The 22533-nt window shown below is 42.4% G+C and overlaps 1 long non-coding RNA gene across 1 annotated transcript; it reads right to left on the bottom strand.

The window, feature by feature from the left end:
* Positions 1-452: 452 nt before the first annotated feature.
* LOC121491310 lies at positions 453-21459 on the bottom strand. The gene is made up of 3 exons (XR_005987932.1): positions 21302-21459; positions 12019-12194; positions 453-748 (listed from the first exon to the last, which is right to left on the bottom strand). It is a non-coding gene; the product is annotated as an uncharacterized LOC121491310 (long non-coding RNA).
* Between the last annotated feature and the right edge of the window lie 1074 nt (positions 21460-22533).

Below are 22533 nucleotides of genomic sequence, written 5' to 3'. Positions count from 1 at the left end.
TGTTTGGAATGCAATACCTTGTTTGTCCTCTCCCCGCGTGAATGCACCTTCATTTTTAGATTTATGATTTGGCTTTTATTTCTTCTAAAATAGAGACAAAAGTAGTGGAAGTCCCCTTATCTCTGTCAGAGCTGGGGCCTCTTCTCAGGATTACTTCCTTTCCAGCCCCTCAAAGCAGCCATCATTTATGTTCATTCCTTCTAATCCTCATTCTCTCCTTATGTTTTCTCTTCCGAACACATAAGCACATTGCTACCCTTTCTTACAAAGTCAGTGCCCTGCTTGCATGATATGGGATAGCTTCCATGGACAGAAGCACCCCAGGTGGCTCAGCTAACTCACCACTGCTTTTGTGTCTCCCAGGTTGGGGAGGGCGCTTGGTGTATCCTTCCTGCCAGCTGAGAACCCTACTCTGCCCTTTCAGTGTCCCATTCAGAATGAGGCCAAAAGTCTCCAGACTAAAGAATGCCTTTAATCAAACCCAAGTTATGCAGGAAGGAATCCCAGCAGCTTCTGCTGTTGGCCTGTGAAGCTAACTAAGCCGGAGCATCCTTGACCTCTCTTCTTTCTCCCAGATGTTCAATGAACTTGTGTTCAATTTGTCCTCCAGCCCTCCACAGAGTTGCATTCCGTGAGGCCTCTGGTGAGTTTGAAAGGCTGCCAGTCTGGACACAAAAATGGAAGTGCCTGAGGGAGAGAGTCTTCCAAAGTTCTCAGTTGTCAGAGAGATGAACATCATCAAATGACTCTGAAAAGATGAAAGGGATTGACATTGAAAGCAGGCAGTTGGAAGATTTGACTGTCTAAGGGATGAGGCTCAATAGGAGGCAGGAGCCATAGCAGTGAAAATCCTGCACTGGAACTGCTAACATGATGAACAAGTATTCGGGAAACTCACCAGAGAAGGTCAACTTGAATGGGCACTAATGAGTCAATGGCTCCAATCTAGTAACAAGTCATACCATAGCAACCAAAGTCATCCGGAGGTGGGGTGCAATGTAATTGTAATGGCCCGAGGACAGGCATTAGGACGCAGGATGAGGGATGCCTGGGGGGCTCAGCGGTTGAGCATCTGCCTTTGGCTCAGGGCATGATCCTGGAGTGCCCAGATCGAGTCCCATATTGGGCTCCCTGCATGGAGGCTGCTTCTCCCTCTGCCTGTGTCTCTGCCTCTCTCTCTCCCTCATGAATAAATAAATAAAATCTTTAAAAAAAAAAAAAAAAAGGACACAGGATGAGATTGGTGAACTCCTGCCCAGTGAGGAAATGATCAAGTATCTCACTAAAATATGGACTGTGAATATGCTCAGAATTCTTAGTGCATAGGCTCAAACATGTTAACTCTCTCTGCCTTTTATTAAAGCCCTTACTTGGAAAAAGGACTAAAGTAGATGTGGGCAGATCTTACAAATGCATAAGGCTGATCTTATGATCAGCCTGCCTGAGCTTGTATATTGTAGGTATTCAGAAAATGGCTTGATTAGAATGTAATAGGGCTCATCCCCTGTCGTGGGGCACCCTGGCCCTGGTCTTTAAAGAGTTAAGTGACAGTGACAAATGTTTGGAATGCCCCACAGTGGTATGTGGTGCCCCGTCCATAGATACGTTAACTCTCTGCTGGACAGGGCTTCATCTGTTTATTCCAAAATAGGTAAATGCTGGGTGTTCTCTTGACTTTGAAAGAGGTAAGATAGCACAGGGAATTAATATACGTCTGAAATCTGAGAGTGTCAGATGTGGGCATCAGCATACATCTTGAAACCAGGAAAGTAGCCTTTCCCCATCCTCCTCATTTCCAAAAATATCTTTCCCAGATATTCTCTATTGTCTTGCCCTGAGCAGTTGGGTCTTAATCAGTTTGCCTTATAAGGGACTTCAGGGTTTCAAAAGCCCTCCCAATAGGAAGTTTTCCCTGCTGTTCTGCTTGAGCTGCCTTCTGATTAATTTTAGTTCATTATGTCTGTAAAGACAGGGAGGGCTTTATGGGGCCAAAGGTCCAATCATCGTGGGAAGAATGAATCATTCCGAGAACAGTGAGAAGGGTTGGAAGGCCAAGGTGGCTGAGTGGCAGGAAGCTGGGGGTGGAAGGATGACTGAGAAGAGCATCAAGACAGCCTGGCTTCTCTTTCCATTCCTCCCACTAGGGGGTGCCCAGCATCCCGCAAAGTTCTCTAGTATAGGAAGCGGAAGTGTTAGGGGGCACCGTTGCTTTCATAGAAGGGCGCCGGCTAATCCAAGTTTTGTGAATCTCTGCCCTGAGTTGAGAGGAGATGGGGTGGTGGGGAGGGTCTCACGCCAGTAAGTACACAAATGCCCCTTAAGTATCGGAGAAGCCTCAGTCCATGGAAAGCCCTGGAGTATCATGCGTTCCCTAGGACCCACTGGTCTTCAAAATCAGTAATGGGACTAATTGTGGATCTGAAAATCCTCTTGTTGGTGTGATATTTTACCCTGAGGGTAAAGCCATTATAGGGATAACAAATGAGCAAGGTAGAGGGATTGTTTGGAGGTCAGGAATGGAATGGAGATCAAAGATAAAGTGAGATTCCTAAACAGAGTAGATAACAAGGGTGGATAAAGGTCAGGGAGAGGGGAGGGTATTTTGAGGGTCTCAAAACATCCATTCCTTCAGAACGGCCATAGCATGACTTTTAGCTAGAAGGTGGCTTTGTGGAAAGGATGTGGAATTTGCGCCTGGACAGACATGAGTTCAAATTTCATCCCAAGCACTCAATAGCCACTTGATCTTGGGGATTTAGGAAAGCTAGTCAATCTCTCTAATCTGTAATTCTCTCATCTCTGAAATGAACTAATAATACTAGGGTTATTTGAGAATCGAAAGGGTAATGAATATTCTTGGAAGGTGAAGGAGGGTCAGTAATCTATTCTCCAGTCTGACAAGGCACTTTAAGACCAAAAACCAAAGCAAGCCACTCCATACCATTCACACTGTTTTAGTCAGGGTAGTTTATGGACAAGGGAGATGAAGCAGGTAGGAGGATAGACCACCCTGGGCACGACGCAGCCAGCTGCTCTCCACTCAATCTGGACCTTAATTACCAGCTTTTATGGAGTGAGGGGCATGGTGGTGAGGTCACAAGGTAATTATCTAAAGTGGGACCTTCCATTCACTGATCGTCTCTATGAGTTACTTAAAGTGGGGACTTCTGTGCATGACTTCAGGAAAGATAAGAACAAGCCTTCCTGAATTCTGATCAGGGCATATATTAGCTTCCGCGGGGCCTGGAAAATGGAGTCCGGAGGGAGGTCATTGTGTTGGGCGTGAACAAGATAGAGGGCTAAATGTGGAGTCAGTGTCATCAGCACTTCTACACATATAAAGCATGAAATAAATGTAATCTTCTTTCTTTCATTTTCCCCTATTTGGAAATGGCTGAGAACAAAGAAGGAAGTATCTATTGCTGTGGTCCTGGTACTCCAAGGCCTCAGATACCAGGACCACAGTCCCGGGGCAAGAGAGTCTTCCTTGGCCTCTGGGGCTTTTTACACTGCAGAACTTCACTGAGTATTTAGGACATGCTGGAGTAGTTCTGGCCCCTGTGACCCTTTGGACCAGCCCTTATACTTTGCAGACTTGTGGGCCATACAGTCCCCAACTAAATTTCTAGAGGTCACCAACTGGTCCAGAGGCCTTCGGTCCTGGAGTGTTAAGTTGTCTTGCCTATGCCACACAGAGTGCCAAAGCTTGGCTTGAAATGCCCATGCAATGTTTTCCTATATTACCAGTTAATCCATGCTAATGTGACAATGACCCACAATTCTTTTCAACATAGTGTTCCAATGTGTGGGCCACAGGCCAGCCGTACCCCAGCATCAGAAGGTGGGCTTAATAAAAACACAGTTTCCTGGACCCCTGCCAGACAGGGTCACTCAGATCCTCTAAAGTTGAAAGGCAATGACTTACAAAGTTCCCAGTCCCAGGTCACACCTTTATAGGGAAATAGAATGCCTGAGTCTGCCCGAGTGCTCTTTTGTAGGGGAAAGCTGGGGCCCTTTTGTGGGTGGAAGTCTTGACAGTTCAAAGATCATACCCTACGGGTGTTTCTGACTGAGCTTATTTATAGAGCCAACTTTGTTCCTAGCGGCTTACTTACTTCCCTGGAACTTCCTAAATGTTGGAATCATTTCTGTGAAGGTCATGGAAGACCATTTCTGTAGATACCCGATGAGATGGTGTGCTTCAGAAAGGTCAGCTTGATTTTTTCCTGAGCCACAGTAATAACCTGGCCTCCTGTCAAGGCAGTGGGGGCGGGGAGGGAGTTTTGGGTTTTCTTTCTGGGGATTGGGAGCACCAGGATAAAGGGATTGCCAGCTGCCACTTCTTTGGCACTGATGGAGCACTTACTGCCAGCATAGCTGTGTCTAGATCGAGGGCTGTGGTAAAAATGACCATGGCTCATAGGCTGTGAACTCCAATTTCTCAGTCTTGAGAGTGGGCTCTGGACATGAGAACAGACTTCATGAGCTTCCTCCTGACAATAAGGATGGCATGAGCTGGCTTTGCAGAAGGAACTTGTGACCATGGATCACTCTCTAGAGGGACAGACCTTTCCAGACTTAGAGGAACAGCAGTGGCAGTAGACTCTGCTCTGAGTTTGAAGCCCTCCGAGTAAGAGGGTTCATCTTTGCCTCAGGGGTGGGGGTGGGGGTGGGGAGTGTCCCTGCACTGCAGAATGGCAGTGGGTCTTTAGGGGATACTGGGGGCTGCAGAGAGATTTTGTAATAAGAATTCATCTCAGCTTCAAAATGCCCCAAATGAACATAAAAATGCTGCCAGGAAGGCCGTTGTTGTTATCTTAAATCTTTTTTTGGCACAGGATGGAAAACAAGTTTTAGTAAAATAAAACCAACAAGTCATCGCTTGTGCAGCAAATGTCACTGTCCACAGCATCTGTCTGGCCCACTGGCTGCCCCCAGGAGGTGGGGGTGGGGCCATGTGGAGGCAGTTTCAGCCTCCTTTCCTTCAAGGGGGCCTGCATCCCTGAATGGAGTACTGATGGTAAAGAGGTTCCCTCCACAGAGCTTCATTCCACCCTTCCCAATCCTTTTGGTTTTCGAGGAACAAGAGGATTCATCTGACTCAACTGGAGATGGCTCCCTTCCCTAATTTATTCTATTCCCGAAGCTTCACTGCTCCCAGGCTCAGCACACGAGTAGGCAGGAGCCTGGGGAAGATGCAGCCCCAGCAGAGACACAAGCTTGCAGACGTGGGGCTGCCCCTTCCCTGGGCCCGAGGCGAAGACAAATTCCAACCTCTTTCTTGTCATTCAGCAGGTTCTGTTGAACCTGGAAAGGAAATGAATTCCAAAGGCAGGAAGTGACCCAGAGCCCATAACAATATGTGAAAAGCCAAACCGGTGCTTCCGTCACTTTGTTTCAGACTATTCTAATCTGTGTACCAGGAAGCCTAACCCATTACCAGATGGAGATTTGTTTTCGGACGCCTCTTGGCATCTGCCACTCCCGGCTGGTGACATTTGCACGTTTCAAGAAGGCAAACCTGTTCTGACATCTTCAAACTTGCGGAGAGGTGCAGCCTTAGGAAAGTCCTTGGGTCTCTTGCTGGTGGCGCCGACCATCTGATGTGCTTCAGGCTGCTGGCCTCGAGCCTAGAACACTAGCATGCTGAGTCTGTTCCTGAAGATTTGCAGCATCTGAAATCAAAATGCCCCATGCTGCCAGAAAAGGCTGGCTCCCTTGCCTGTTTCCCAATCCCTTCTCACCAGGCTTTCCCAAAGAAATCTGATGAGTCAGGAAGAAAGAAAACATGTCTGAGGGGGATCTGGGGTGGGCTGGTCTCCCTCATTGCTTCAGAAAACTCCCTCCTGTTTTGCAAGGCGGGTTATGGTTAGGGAATCAGTGACTTTGTTTCTTCCTCTCCCAGCTCTCACTGTGAGACCCTTCATTTACCACTGGTGAAATTAGCTCAGTGAAAGCAGGAAGGCCCTCTGACGATAATGAGTCACCATTACAAAGAAGTTTTGACTTCACTTCTATCCCCATGAGCAGAGCAAGAAAATGTTCCCACCTCTGCTCCCAGAAGGAACCATCATTCAGCGGCTTTGTTCTGGCCCGGGGGCCTGTACTTTTCCAAGGCTTTTAATTTTTACTGAACACCATTCATCAGCCTTCCCACTGAAGGCTGTGTGCCAGTTGGATTCTAAACACGGTGAGGTGGCTTCTGGGATCCGTTGCTCCAAACAGGTATCCTGCTAATCCCCTGGAGGTCATCGGAAAGTAGCTATAGCTGAATGAATAATGTGCCCAACTCTTTCAACCCTTTCAAAATGTGACACGGATTAAAGTATAAAGAATCCAATATATTTGTTGACACCTGGTTTATAAGAAAGCTCTAGCGAGAAAGAAGGGGGACGTTCAACATCAGGCTGGGGAAATGGGAGCCCGCAGGGGAGGACGCTGCTCTCCTGTGTTCTGGCATCACGTACCTGTCCTGGCTTGTGAAACTCCTTGGTGCCACTACCCCAAATTGCGTGCTGTTTGTGGTGAAAGACTTCAAAAAGTATGTTGTGATAAGCTTGGGTTTGTCCCAAGGGAATGTGGTCTCCATTACAAGACGCTTAATACCAGAGACAGGTTGTACCAATGGTATGTAACTGGTAGTAAACAGTAGATAAAAGAACCTAGAAGATCTTCATAAAGAGAAAGAAGAGGGGAGAGACGATCTTCCCAACAAGGGAAGAGAAGAGAGGTATGGGTTCCTTTCTCCCCTCGCCTCTGCCTATGAGCAGTGAGCCAGGAAAACACAGGCATGGGGGACAGAGGGAGGTCATCATTCTAACTCTTGACACCAGCCAACAGGATAAATAGTTTATATTACAATGATGACAATGACTCTAATGACGAAGAGATGGTATTGACTCAGATTTAAAAAGAGACAGGCATATGATTTCAAGCTATGCTTAAGCTCCAAAACACTATTGTCAGAGCCACTTAGATGATCCAAGGGACTTCTCACTACAATTAGAGGAATTTGGGGTGAGTGAAAGAAATATCACTGGAGGGGAAAATCAGGATTAGGTTAAGATGCAATTGACAATGCTTAAGAATTAGTGAGAAAGGTATCAAATATATACCTATTTTTGCGCTGCTTTCAGCCTTGAAAAAGATTTTGCTGTGCTTCCTGAGGCACGTATTCAGGGTGCCTGGCCATTATGGGCCCAACAGTCATCTACAACCTTCATCATAGACACAACGTCAAAATACAACTCCTTTGAGGCAGCAACGAAAGGTCAGAGCCAGAACGCAGTGGGAAATGTTATGGGTGCTCAGATTTAACAGAGGTAGTTGCTGGGTACTTACAGTAGATACTTAGGTTTTGCCAATGAGAGAAGAGATTCAAAAATGGAGAAAGAATAGAGCCATAGGTCCCAAACTATGTGCCAGGTGCCCGGGATATCACAGATGCTCCCAGGACTTGACGTCGAGGTCAAACTAGCTCACCGTTCCAACAGTAAATTGTGTTCCATTCCTCTCAAAGACCTCTTGTCTCCGAGAAGTTGGGTTTTCAGCAATGGTTGGAAAATATAAGTACTGAGTGAAAGTCAGTGTGGAACAAGAGGTGCAGATGGTGCTGCCTGGAGAGATTCCAAGGTTCAAGAAGACTTTCAGGGTCCAGTCAGCATATACTTCCTTTATTTATTTATTTTTTTAAGATTTTATTTATTTATTCATGAGAGACACAGAGAGAGAGGCAGAGACAAAGACAGAGTGAGAAGCAGGCTCCACGCAGGGAGCCCGACTTGGGATTGGATCCCCGGTCTCCAGGATCACCACCTGGGCCGAAGGCAGACTCTTTAACTGCTGAGCCACCCAGGCATCCCTATACTTCCTTTTGTAAGTAACTGATGTTAAGAATAGAACTATATATATATATATATATATATATATATATATATATATATATATATTGAATTTATGTGTCTTATTATTTTTTAAACTTCTGAGTTGTTGGGAGCTAACTACTGGATGTATAATGTTTCTGTTGTATTTCTTTTGAGCTAGGAGCTCCGTAAAAAAAAAAAATGACTGGCACGCTAAGATGCTATGAATGGGGAAAGTTGGGGAGCCTCTGGATGAGAACAATGCAAACTGTATCAAGGGGCAAGGTACATTTTAATGGTTCAGGTTCATTGGTGAAAATAAAAAAGCAGGGCAGCCCCGGTGGCCCAGCAGTTTGGCTCTGCCTTCGGCCTGAGGTGTGATTCTGGAGACCTGGAATCGAGTCCCATGTCAGGCTCCCTGCATGGAGCCTGCTTCTCTCCCTCTTCCTCTGCCTGTGTCTCTGCCTCTCTCTCTCTCTCTCTGTCATGAATAAATAAATAAAATCTTAAAAGAAAAGAAAAGAAAAAAGCAGTTCTATTCTCCTCTGCATCTCACCCAGGACACTACTCCCAGTATTTCCCCCCTGTTCCCATGTGAGATGAAGCATTCTGAATATTTTTATTTATGCAACTATTTGGTAGACTATTTTTTTTTAAAGATTTTATTTATTCATGAGAGACATGGAGAGAGGGCAGAGATATAGGCAGAGGGAGAAGCAGGCTCCTCTCAGAGAGTCCGATGAGGGACTTGATCCTGGATCCCAGGATCACAATCTGAGCTGAAGACACTCAACTGCTGAGCCACCCAGGCATCACTATTTGGTAGACTATTAAAGTTATTTTATATCATGCTTCTCAAGCTATCTTCAGTGAAGGACTTTTTTTTTTTTTTAATTTCCAGTGGATTGTGTGATGGTTAGTTTTTTTGTGTTAACTTGCCTTGACCATGGTGCCCAGATATTTGGTCTGGATATTCCTATGAAGGTGTTTTTTTGGGATGACATTAATGATAAAATAAGTGGACTTTGAGTAAAGCAGATTATCTTCATAACATGGGTGGGCCTCCTTCAATCAATTGAAGGTCTTACTAGAACAAAGATAAAACTTCCCTGAGCAGGAAGAAATTCCTGCCAACAGACTGCCTTTGGTCTACAACTCTTCCCTGAAATAGATCTCTCTCTCTAGAAATACACACACATACACACACACACACACACACACACACACACACTCATGCCCCTCTTGGTTCTATTTCTCTGGAGAATGCTAACTAATGTAGATTGATACTTTAAAAAATGCAATAAAATAAATTTCTAGGAATGCCTGGGTGGCTCAGTTGTTCATGTCTGCCTTTGGCTCAGGGCATGATCCTGGAGTTCCAGGATCGAGTCCCACATTGGGCTCCCTGCGAGGAGACTGCTCCTCTCTCTGCCTGTGTCTCTGTGTCTTTCATAAATAAATAAATAAAATCTAAAAAAAAATTCTAGGAAAATGATCATATGTTTAAATATTGTGGAACTGTTAAATTGCTACAAAAGTTTCTAAATACCTGAAAATATCAGTTTCCATATTTAGTTTATCTGATTGAAAATAAAATGTTTGTAGAACACAGAGTAGTGCTGACCTCATAAAAATGTAAATATATACATACATGCATACATATTTGCACACATACTTATTTTTTATTTCAAACTAATTTTAAATTTGTTGTAAAGTTACAAAACTAATAAAGAGATTTCCCGTATATTCCCTCATCTAAGTTCCCTAATTTTAACATCTATATAAACATAGTACAGTCTTCAAAATGAAGATACTGACATTGGTACAAAACTATTAACTAAACCATTCAAACTATTAACAAGAGCTTATTCAAATTTCACCATGTATATATATATTTTTTTAATTTTAATTTTATTTATGATAGTCACAGAGAGAGAGAGAGAGAGAGAGAGGCAGAGACATAGGCAGAGGGAGAAGCAGGCTCCATGCACCAGGAGCCCGACGTGGGATTCGATCCCGGGTCTCTAGGATCGGGCCCTGGGCCAAAGGCAGGCGCCAAACTGCTGCGCCACCCAGGGATCCCCTCACCATGTATATTTTAAATGGTGAAGTCACAATGCTAAGATGTGCGACTTTAGTAGCTATTGGGCAAGAAAATATTTCCAGAATGGGTTGAGATCATTGCTTTCTTGTGTTTGTAGATGAGCCAGCTGAGAACTAGAAGTCTGACAGTAATTGTGGATTGTTCTGTCGAAGAATATAAAGACCACAAACCTTAATTAAAAACATCTCACACATATTGACTGAGTGAATACCACAGCTTCTAAGCATGTCTATCATTACTGCCAGAAATAACAAATTCTTTTGTAACTAGAAAGATTAGTCACTTAATGACAGGATGTATAGAGCAGAATGTAATGATGGAATATAGAGAGCTTGGATGAGAAGCTGAAATGTCGTGCATTTCTGGCCAAGACATCCCTCTTCATCTCTTCTGCAAAGTCTTCTATGACCTGCCCTGGTTAGAACCATAGTAATGGCTTTGGGGGCCCCTATCGTAATGACTGTAGAGATTTCCATCATGGTGCCTGTAACACTTCATTGCTATAATTTGTGTAGGTGCCTGCAAAACAGTGAGCATCTCATGAGCATGGCTGTATCTTATTCACCCTGGTGTCTCAATACCTGGCACTATGCCTTAGACATAGCAGGCATGCCGCACATGCTCAGTGAATGAATGAATGAATGAATGAATGAATGAATGAAACACACAATACATTTACATCAACATTTTTCTTCCTACCTCATCTCCTTTGGGAAAAGAACCATAGCTTGAACTCAATCCAGCGAATAGGACAATGCCACAGTATATTAAAGGGAAAGGCTTTCAAGGGCCTTGTGTTTGAGAAACAGGCTTTGAATGTCAGGTGTGACTTAAAAGCTGAATAAAGAATATCATTTTTACACATAGCACAAGGGTGTGGATGCTGACTCACTTTATTCAGTAGATGCATTGTACTCCTTAGGTAATTTTATCCACTTTAGTGAAATCTGCTTTCCTCCTAGGCTGGTGAGTTATTAGTTACTATTATTATTCAGCATTTCTACAGTATGTGTTTTCAAAGTGTTATGTTCCTCATTCTTAATGAGCTACGTAGAATATAGGTAATGAAAGGATGTTTAGTCTCTCGTGTAGCTGATATTCAATACATTTTTGTTGACTGATTCATCACTGAACTCAGTTGGGGACCAGCCTGTGCTACCGTGTGGGAAGAAAGCCTCCCTGGCTTTTCCAAGGAAGAGTGTGGGGAGGGGGGGGCAGCAGGACAAAGGTTGGAGAGGCAAGGGAGTAGGAATTCCTCTCAGCTGGCAGGAGAGGAGCCTTCTGAATCTCCTACCCACTTCAGCCATCCTCAGGGCACTCTGCGATTTTGGACACATTGTGTTTACTTGCTCTGTGAAGGAGTAGGTCCTTTGGTTGGAGCTGCTGTTTCTTAGGAGCAAATTGTTTAGGGACTGCTTTTATGGGTCTGGTAATCAATTTTCAGCTTTCTACTTATGTTTTTGATATCACCAGATTATGAAGCTGGGAAAAAAGACATCAAGAAAAATTGATAGAAAGCCAGAACATAAAAGCTGAATAATGAGATATTCTTATAGGAGGTATTGCATTATGGCAGGGGGACAAGTGACAAAGAAACTTAATCCTAAGGGTCTCTAGTGGCAAAGACACACTGAAAACATATAGCTGAGAAATGGAGAGGGGAAGAGATTTAACTCCTATTTCTTGGAAACCTCACTTCCTCCTAGGAGCCCTGCTCAGTGGTCTGATGCTCTGGTTCTGTCAACTGAGAGATAAAAAGGGTTTTGGCAGTGGGCATTAGGGTGAAGGTTGTTAGCTTAAAAAATAATAATATATTAGGTCCCCGGTAAGTAGGCAGAAAATCCTCCCTTCTTTTTTTTTTCCCCCCTCAGGACATGACATTTGTGTATTTCTGTTTTATTGGGCAATGACCACAAATATTTGTCTGGAACACAACTTGGAAAAAAGGAAAGTTGAGAAGATAAAAATACAAACCTTTCCCAGTGGTTGGGTTGGCTGGGAGAGGTATGGCAATCCTCAGGGAAATGTGATGCCATAAAGCCAAACACCTACCTCATCCAGGGCCTGGCAGGTCCGGTGAGTCTGGGGTCATACATGAAAGCCACCACCAAGGTCAGAGAATCAGCCTGGAGCTCTCAGCAAAGGAGCAAAGCAGATTTCTCTCATCTCGGGTAGGAGCTCAGATCCAGACGTCATAGAGTATTACGGGGATTAAATGATATAGTGGCCTGCAAAGGCAAAGGACACAGAGCCTGGCACCCAGCATATGCTCAAGACTAAGTGGATTTCCTTCCCTGCCGTGACTTCGTGAGACCTCGGGAGTGGGATACTGTGTGTCAGATGATGGCTTCATGCCATGTAGGTATTCTGCACTGGAAAGTTGAATCCAGGCAAACTTGCAAATTCTTCCATTCTGGTTGAGGTGAGCCATAGCTTCCTTATTTGCAAGACATTGTGGATCTGGGCAATAATTTTGTGATTTGAATGAGGAGACATGCCTGATATAATTTCCTCAGAAAATGATTGGTCTGGATTTCAACTCAGAAGAGATACCTGAGGGCAGCCCCTGTGGCTTACCGGTTTAGTGCCGCCTTCAGCCCAGGGCATGATCCTGGAGTCCCTGGATCGAGTCCCACGTCAGGCTCCCTGCATGGAGCCTGTTTCTCCCTCTGCCTGTGTCTCTGCCTCTCTCTCTGTCTCTGTGTCCCTCATGAATAAATAAATAAAAAATAGTTTAAAAAAAAGAAGAAGAAGAGATACCTGAATACTCTCACCCCTAGGAGCTGCTTCTATTTCAGTTTTGGGTGAGGACCCAATCTCTGAGAAAGATGAGATAGGATTTCATTGGTAGTATCTCACCAGCTTCTCATAAATATTTTGCTTAGAATCCTAAACCAGGGAACAACATGGAGTTTAACCCTAAGCGCTTCACTCTCCACCAACATTGTCATACCATTGACAGAGTTCCTGCCATTTGTGACCACCTTGCAACCAGACCCTTCTACTTGCCTCATCTCTCTGGCCCAAAGGCAACTCCTCTGGCCAATAATCCTTCTCAGTCCTGAATCTCTCCACTGTGCTGCCTGCTTTCTCATTATGTTTTCATTTTCAATCTCTTCGTGTCAACTGGATTCTTCTGGTCAGCTGGAAAGCATACTTAAGGTTCTCTTTGGGAGTAGGGAAGGTTGGATGGAGACAACCCTATTCCATTCCTACCTTCTCCTTAGACTATCACATTTTCTTTTCCCCTTTCCAGAAATTTAAATAAAGTATATCTATACTTATTGGCTGTGTTTGCTCACTTCTCATTTAATCCTCAGGTCACGATCAGGTTGGCTCCTGCCTCATCAACACAACCAAACAGCTTGTGCTAAGGTCATTCATCTTCCTTGACCTCTCAGAAATGGTCTACACTGTTGACCACCTCCCTTCTCCCTTGTCCTTGAAACAGTCTTTTCTTGGCTTCACTGACACAAGATTCTTCTCATTTCCTTGATCTTCTCTGACAGCTCATTTACTATCTCTTTTGCAGCCTTATCTATTCTTCCCAGGTCAATAAATATTAAAATACCCAAGAGTCAATCCTAGACATGTTTCTTTTCTTATTTTATGTTTTATTCATGCCAAAAATGTTTCCCCAGCCTACACCTCTCCTCTGAGCTCTGGACTCGCATGTCCAACTTCCTACTTAACATCTCCATTTGGAAATCTCTCAGGCATCCAAAATGTAACTCCTCCAAAACCAAACACTTGATCTTTCCTTCCAATTTTGTCAGTGCCCCCTGTTTCACTGAAGGGTGAAGCAGGCCAGAACTTGGACTCACCATGACCCTTCCAGAGCTGCCTTACACTTCATATTTAATTTTGTCTCCTAAACTTCTCTTGCATCCATACATACTCTTTTCCTACTTCCATTCCCATTATTCTAGTCTAAGCTACCATCATCTCTTATGTGGATTACTGTAAACACCTCCTTATTTGTCTGTCTGTAGCCTATTTAATCTCCACCTCCTACAACGTACCAGAGTGATTTCTTTATCTGATCTTCAAGTCTTGTCACCTCTCCACCTAAAAATATTTATTTGAATACTTTTCCATTATTTGGGGATTCAGTATTCTTTTTTATTTTAAGATTTTATTTATTTATTCATGTGACACACACAGAGAGAGAGGCAGGGACACAGGCAGAGGGAGAAGCAGGCTCCATGCAGGGAGCCCAATGTGGGACTCAATCCTGGAACTCCGGGATCATGCCCTGAGCCAGAGGCAGATGGTCAACTGCTGAGCCACCCAAGCATCCCTGGGGATTCAGTATTCTTTAACATGACACAGGCCCTGTACCCATGCAACTTTATCTCAAACCATGCTCTGCCATGCTTTTTGTACTCCAGCCACTCTAGCCTTCTCTCAGTTCCTTTTACTTGATATGCTGCCTCTCATCGATTATTCTTTGCCCAGATTGCTCTTCTCTCCTTCACCTTGTAAATTCCATCCATTCTTCAAATCTCAGCTCAGTCATGGCTTCCTCAGGGCTATCTTCCCTGACCTCTATGACCAGGGCAAATTACTACCATTTGGCCATGGGTATTCCTCCTTTCTACACTGATCATATATGTAATTTTTTATTTATTGATGTGACTATTTGGTTAAAATATATTTCTCACTGACTATAGATTCCATTGAGATAAGGACTGAGCCTGGTTTTCTGTGCATAGAGGCCACAGAGTACCTAATAATACATAGTAGGTGCTTGGCAAATGCATTTGTTGAATGAATGAATGAATGAATGAATGCAGGCATTGTTTTCTCTAATTTCCTTTTCCTTCTTATTTTTTTAAATATTTTATTTATTCATTCATGAGAGACACAGAGAGAAAGAGCGAGGCAGAGACACAGGCAGAGGGAGAAGCAGGCTCCATGCAGGGACCCCGACATGGGACTCGTTTCCAGGTCTCCAGGATCACGCCCTGGGCTGAAGGCAGTGCTAAACCGCTAAGCCACCCGGGCTGCCCCAATTACTTTCTTTTTTAAAGATTTTATTCATTTATCTGAAATAGAGAGCACAAGCAGGGGAAGCAGCAGAGAGAGAGGGACAAGCAGGCTTCCCACTGAGCAAGAATTCTTATGTGGGGCACCATCCCAGGACTCTGGGATCATGACCTGAGTTGAAGGCAGACACTTAACTGAGTGAGCCACCTAGGTGCCCGTATTTTCTTTAATTTCTTTGGCTCCCTCTTCTTTTGGATGTTTCATCCAAGCCCTATCCTTTGTTTAATTATTGGGACTTCAATTCATGGATTTGGTTTATATATCCAGTGCTGCTGGGCCTACTTCCTATTGTTGGTAATGAAACCTATGAGATCCTGTATAGCCTTTGAACATTTCCTCCTTTGTAGCATATTTAGCTCTCCTGAAATAATTTTGTTATTATTTGGATTCTGTCCACTTCAGGCTTAGATAATGAGTGTACCACCTGAGGAAAGGTGTCTTCCATCTGGAACAATCAGATCATGAAATTGAGGAACTCTAACTAATCATGTAGTGTAATTTCTTAAAGCAGAAATCCTTTCCATATGACTCATGACAGATAAAAATAGCTAATGTTTATTGAGCATAGGTCAGTTACCGCCTTAAGTACATTTACATGGATAACTGCATGTAGCCCTTAACAACCATATGGGAAAGTACAATTTAAGTACAGTTACCATAATGCATTTTATATAGATGAAGAGACAGTGGAACGCCGAGCTAAAGTCATATGAGTGGCAAATGGCAAAGTTAAGATTAAAACCCATTCAGTTTGGCAGAGCCAGAGCTTTTAACCACTGTGCTATGCTATGCCACTTGTGTAGTTAGCCAACATTTACAAGGACATTTTCAGGGATAGGCACTTACTCCACTGTGAGCTGGATACTTGGCCTAAGGTTGTCTTCTGTAATTTCAAGACAGATTTCCTAGTTTCACCCTCTAAAACTATACAGAATAGTCTGTTCCAACTTCCATAGACAGCCATTTAAATATTTTCAAATACTAAGAGTAGTTTTTTTTCTATTCATAAAAATAACTTATGCTCATTGTAGAAAATTTGGAAAATTCAAATGGTATAAAGAAAATAAGAATCATTCATAATCAAGGAGAAAACAAATGTTATCTGCCAAGAATCAATTAGGTTTTTGTTGTTATTTTTAACATCCACGGAAATTCATTAAAGGTCCATGTAAAACCTGTGGCCAGTCAAAACACCTGGTTCTCAATCATACATTCTTCCGTTAAGCCAGATTTTGTTTTTCGTCTTATATAGAATCCTAGATGTAGAATTTTACATTTACCCCTTATAAGCTATATTTTGTTGGTTTGATTTTTTTCTTATGCCTTAATAAAAACTTTTTGAATCCAGATTCTGCTAATATGTTAGCCTTCCAGTTTTGTATATTATTTATTATATATTATATATTATATATTTTGCATATGATTTTGATGACAAGGCTTTCTAAATCTTTATCTGGACATTTATAAAATGCTGAGTGGGAAAGAGCCCTGCAATACACCCTTAGGGTTCTCATGAATCTATTCAGGTTGACATGAATCTATTTATCAACCATTTAGTATGGTTGCTCAAGAAAATTAAAATCCATATAATTTCATTTTCATTGAACCCACATTTTTTTCCCCACTACATCTATGACAATTTCATGACTTAATTGAATACATTGCTAAAATTTGGGTACATTTCATCTATGGCATTTCTCAACTTCACTGGTGTAGTAAGTAACTCTACAAGAAAAAGATGTCATATATATATATATATTTTTTTTTTTTAAGTGAAACTAGGCTGACTCTGAGTGATCACTTCTTAATTTCGAAGTGCTCACAAATCATCATTTAAATACTCCATTCTAGAACTTGCCTGGAAATCACTGGAAGCCAATCTGTTACTTCAGACTTTTCACTGCAGATGAAGTAGCTCTGTGTAGACAAACTGGCCCTGAGTAATATTTAATGGGGTTGAAGAAATGATCCTGTGGGTCATTGTCTTATTGTTTCTACTTCAGAAGATCAGCTTCCTGTCAACATACAGGAAACTAGAAAGCTGTGGTCTAATAATATAGCCACTGACAGGAAGATTGTTTAGATTGCTCTTCCAGATTTCTCAATTGAATAATGTTGGTGAAGAGTGACTGCTTCTTATTTTATTTATGACTTTGGATCAACTACAAGGCTACCTGATTTTATGTAGCAGATGTGCTGCTTCAATGTTGCATATAAATTGTTTTTTTTGCAAGTCAAGTTCTACCTAAATTGTACTACTATGGGAGTTTACTTTTTAAGGCCATCTTGTTGTGAGACATTTGATAAAGTCAAGAATTCTTCCGTGATTTTTCTGTTTGGATTTAAAAACCCAGGGTTGCTTAAAGCAAGGCAAAATTACACTATATTTATTTACTTTTAGAACAGGAACCTAACATGATTTTTTGTGACTGTCACCCTGAGCAAATAGGATTTGGGAAATCTTGGGACTGTCAGACAGCTAATGCATAAAACGAGAGCCTCTACCCTCAGCCACATTCTCTGGGGCCACCCCTGCAGATGGAAGACTGCTTTCTTTTGATTTTTCCTGACTGATATTTTTCTCATTTTTCAACTCAAATCAATAATGTGAAGAGGATTTTATTGATTCATCTTCTCTGAGTCCTCTTGTCACTCAGCTGGTAGGGGGTGGGGTTGGTGGCTCACTGCTGAGGCTTCTGTCATATCTCTGTATCTATCACTTGCTTGGGCTGGAGCTATGTGGAGGCCAGAACCTTAACTTAGTCACCTGTGTATTTCTATAAAACCAGCCATGCCTCTGGAAACGGCTGTTCACCACACATTCAATGATTCAGTGGTGACTCCTACACTTACAGAACCCTACAGCAGGTGATATCATGGGGTCCACCCCATTGCCATCAAGGGGATCATAATGGTTTAGACTGACTTCCTGCTTCCTGTGATCCCCACCCCTACACCCCTACAACATTCTGTAACTCTGAAGCTCATTGGCCCTTCACCAAAACTTCCTTCTTTTGCTCTTGTGTGGGTGTGTGGGTGTGGGTATGTGTGTATGTATTACTTATAGACATGAATAGTCTGTCTAGATTCCAGGTCAGGTGCTATGCCTTAACCTTAATCCCAACCCTTAACCTTAATCCTAACTCATAACTTCAATCCTGACTTTGATTCTAATCCTAAATCTGAAATACTGGAGTCTAGCAAAGACCCCCAATCATAGTGGGATTTTAACAAAATTTTTATTGTGAATATTATTATGATCTTGACATAGTTAAGAGAGCCAGAAACTAAAACAACCACAGATTTTCTACGTCGCATTTCTCAATGAGAATTATGGTTTAGAATGAGCATCCCTTGGCAATGAAAGAGCCAGAGGATTCAAATACTTTCAGTATAAATATTAGTGTTCAGTATGCAACTCAGTATCTTATTGCTATGACAATTAGTCTACATGGAGGAGTTATGCTAACCTTATCAGTTAATTGGAGCAGCCAATTGATGAAGGCCACATCATTTGCCAATATAGCATATTTACTTTAAAGTGTGTGCTTTTTCTAGTTTTTATCCTCTCATTACTGATTTCATAGGAATTTTATAGACAACTTTAAGCAAAATAAGGTAAATGAATCAATTATTTAACTAGAACCACTAATACCCTTCCTTTACTTTCAGAACCAGTGACATCATTTGTGGGGCCAAGGCAAAATGAAAATGCGATAAAGTTCAAGAATTTCAAGATGGTGACAGCAGAGCATTAAACCAAGTGCACACCTATAAAGCCAGCCCTTACTGCTTTCTAGATAGGGGAACTGAGGTCTAGAAAGGCACAGCAAAACGCTGCCAAGGTCATAGCTGATGAGGGCTGGCAAAGTGGCTCAAACTCTGTCACTGGAAGCTTGGTGACTGCTCTCTGTTTGGCTTCCTTGGGCTTCTCCCACTGCCCAGCATCACCATGATGTGGCAGCTGAGGGAACATCACCTGTGCTGTGAATGGTCTGCTTTTGCCATTTTTCTTTGATTGTCCGACCCTTAGCCTGCTGTCTTTCCTACCTCCGCACTTGAGCTTATTTGCATATGCTATTCCTCATGGTCAGCATGACCTCTTCCAATGGTTTTCTTGAAAACTCTGGGGAGAAAATTTCTGAAATGCTGGTGGAGTGAAAGCTAAGTGGGGACTTTCTGCAGACTGGATTGCTCTCCTTGGCTCCGTGCCAGAGAGGCCATATTTCTTCATCCTGAGTTCTCCCTTCCCAAATCCCAGCCTAGATGAAATTCTAAGGGCAAGCCTAAAGGTCTTTGCTAAAGCAGCCTTACCAGAGGCAATTAAGTATGCTGTATGCTAAGAAAGAGGGGGAAAAATTCCATTGTGAGAATTTTTCAAATAGAAAATACCATTCCTTCCATCCTTAGGAAACCAATTCCCAACCTTCTGCCCTACTTTACTTCATCCCCATCGTGAATTGAACATGGCTGTGCCAGAATTCTGAGGACTTGAGAATTTGATAAAGAGTTCTATTTCCTTCTTTCTCTCCAGAGGGACTCCACAGTCAGGGGCTAAAGGAATTCAGACCTCTTTAGTGTGCCAAATTCCCCCAAGCCCTAGACATTGCATTAACCGCAGAATGTGGCCAAGCCAGTCCTTTTGAGGAGGCCCTGCTGCCCTGAGCCCCACAGCTACACTGACCTAGGCTTGCATCTAGCCCACTGGTTTTTTACTTTATTAGTAAAATTCAGGCAAGTCTGAAGAAACCCTTGATTCAATGAAAACAAGAATAGCTAGTTATTATTTTTTTTAAAGGAGAGGGAGGAGGGGGAATTTCACATTATCCCTACACAACAGATAAAGAAACAGGTTTAGGGACTCCTGGGTGGCTCAGGCGGTAGAGTGTGTAGGACTCTTGATTTCGGCTCAGATCACTATCTCAGGGTCCTGTGATTGAGCCCTGAGTCAAGGCCCCCTGCTAAGGAGGGAGCTTGTTTCTTCTCTTTCTGCCCTGTCCCCCCACACCCATGCCCTCCTACACTGCTTGTGCTCTCTCTCTCTCTCTGCTCTCTCTCAAATAAATAAAATCTTTTTTTAAAAAAAGGGCCTTATCTAGAAGCAGGTAGATAAAATAAAGGCACACTGGCAGGCATGGGAACACTTTAATAATAATATAAAACAAGCTGATAAGGGCCAAATGCAAAGTACAGACTGCTTCTGGTAGTAATGAGTAGAATGAAAGGATCAGGTCAGTTAACCAGGGAAGCTTCCTATAGGAGGTACCTTTCAAAGCAGAGTTTTGAAGGTGGTCTGGGGGAGGGGAAGTGCCAGGGGAAAAGGAAGGAGGCAATCCCTCTGGGAACTGAGACGATGATTTGGATTATCTAGTCAAATCTTCTTTCCCCCTCAATTATTGTATTTTATCTTTCACATGTATTTTTGGCTATAGTTTAAATGATTTAGACCTCTCTGTCTGCATACGTCTGATCTCTGAGGTAGCCTTGGTTGGTTTTGCAGGTATTTATAGTTACATTATAAAATATCTTAAAAAAAATAGAGTTGGGGCTGTATAACGTGAAACCTTAACTCTGGATAAAAATGCCAAGATGTGAACTCTGCTGCCTCCTTTTAGTAATTACTCATTTCTGGCAAAAAAGCAGATGGCTTAATTTACCCCGAGGACAACTTAAAAACACTATTGCCAGTTAATTCACTCCCAACCCTGTTCCCCAAATAGTTATTTCTCCTTTTCTCATTTGAGTTCTCATTTAAAAAAATTATCAATCTTTTCTGATTCGTGGTGTGTAGGCATTTTCTTAATCTGGATAAAGTTAACCCTTTCCTCTAAAGGCATATGTACTTTGTTCTCTCTGGGAATGTCGTGCATGGAGAAGGCCAATAGATTACTCTTTATAAGTGGACAAATTACATCTGCATTCTGTGTATATCTTGATCAGTACCTTCTTTATAGGCAAGCAAAAACCTTTCTGTATCTGTTGATACATACATCAGTTAAAGCAGGAATTTAGATAAATGTTCACGGGATTAGAAGTCATTGAGCTTCACAGATCTGATCCGTAAGAGGGGGTGGAGGAGACCTCCTCTTGCTTCCTAGAATCCGATTGCTCCTATTCCATATCATCTTTCTAAGAGGATTTAAAAGTTGGTTTCAAACAGCTGTCAGAATGATTCCCCCCTTTCTTAAGGCACTCATTAGAAAATAAAACCAGATATAATTAACAAACAAACAAACCTATCTGCCTGCTGTTCTGACTTGTTATAATAAGTGTTATTTCTACTTACAAACAGTTTCCTGTCAGCATCCTGCTGTTTCTTTAATAAGACTTCTGCACTGGGGAAGAAAAAAGCTCTGCATTAAAATTAAGCGTTGACTTGTCGTCACTTCTCTTCCTGCTCATCTGCGTTGAGATTCAATTTGCTTCGAGGTTGAAAGGAACTAAAATGTCAAAATCATCACGAAGAGAGAAGAGAGACCTCTCTGCTCCTAGAGTTGGCTGAAGGATGGGGCTGCCATCAGGCTCATGATAAACACCCTGTTGCCTCACTCCTGGGCTTTGTGGCCTCTGGGGCCCCCAGAGTATGGGAAAATCTTTTCAGGTTCCTGGGATTGGTTTTCCAGATGGATAATGATGTTCCAGCATCCTTGAGCAAATTCCAGGGGCCCATGTGAGTGGGTAGATCCAGAGGGGACTTTGACCCTGAAACTGTGGGTTTGATCAGAATAGGAGGCTGAGGGATCCCTGGGTGGCGCAGCGGTTTGGCGCCTGCCTTTGGCCCAGGGCGCGATCCTGGAGACCCGGGATCGAATCCCACGTCGGGCTCCCGGTGCATGGAGCCTGCTTCTCCCTCTGCCTGTGTCTCTGCCTCTCTCTCTCTCTGTATGACTATCATAAATAAATAATTAAAAAAAAAAAAAAAAAAAAAGAATAGGAGGCTGAATGGAAATAACTGGAAAGTGGTTGAGGTGGCCAGTTCAGCAGCAGAGATAATGCTATGTGGTCAAAATGTGGGGTATTATGGATTTTCCAAACTAATATTTTTAATTCTAAGAAATTGTAAACATATCCAAAGAAGGTAAAATAGGGTAATGAACTACCATAGATCCATCACCCAGTTTCAATATTTATTCATGCTTTGTTTAACTGATACCCCCACCAACTTCCCCTCACTGTATTATTTTTGAAACAAATTCAAGGCATTATATCATTTCATCTATAAATATTTTAGTTTGTCTCTCCAAAAAATAAAGACTCCTTTAAAAAATATATATATAACCACAGTACCATTAGCATACCTAAAAATAATTAACAATTTCTTCCTACAGTCAAATATCCAGTGCTTAAATTTCAAGTTGTCTTGTAAATGAATTTTTTAAATAGTTTGGTCAAGATTCAAATAAGTCTTGTTTGATATGTTTATTAAGTTTCTCTTTCTCTCCTTTTTAAAATAAATTGTTCATTTTGGAATAGTTGCAGGTTTACAGAAAAGTTGCAAACATAGTACAGAGAGTTCTC

The sequence above is a fragment of the Vulpes lagopus genome, chromosome 5 (genome assembly GCF_018345385.1).
Source record: "Vulpes lagopus strain Blue_001 chromosome 5, ASM1834538v1, whole genome shotgun sequence".
NCBI classification, from domain to species: Eukaryota; Metazoa; Chordata; class Mammalia; order Carnivora; family Canidae; genus Vulpes; species Vulpes lagopus.
Note: the sequence above shows the minus strand (reverse complement) of the source record. Positions and strands in the feature narration are given on the sequence as shown.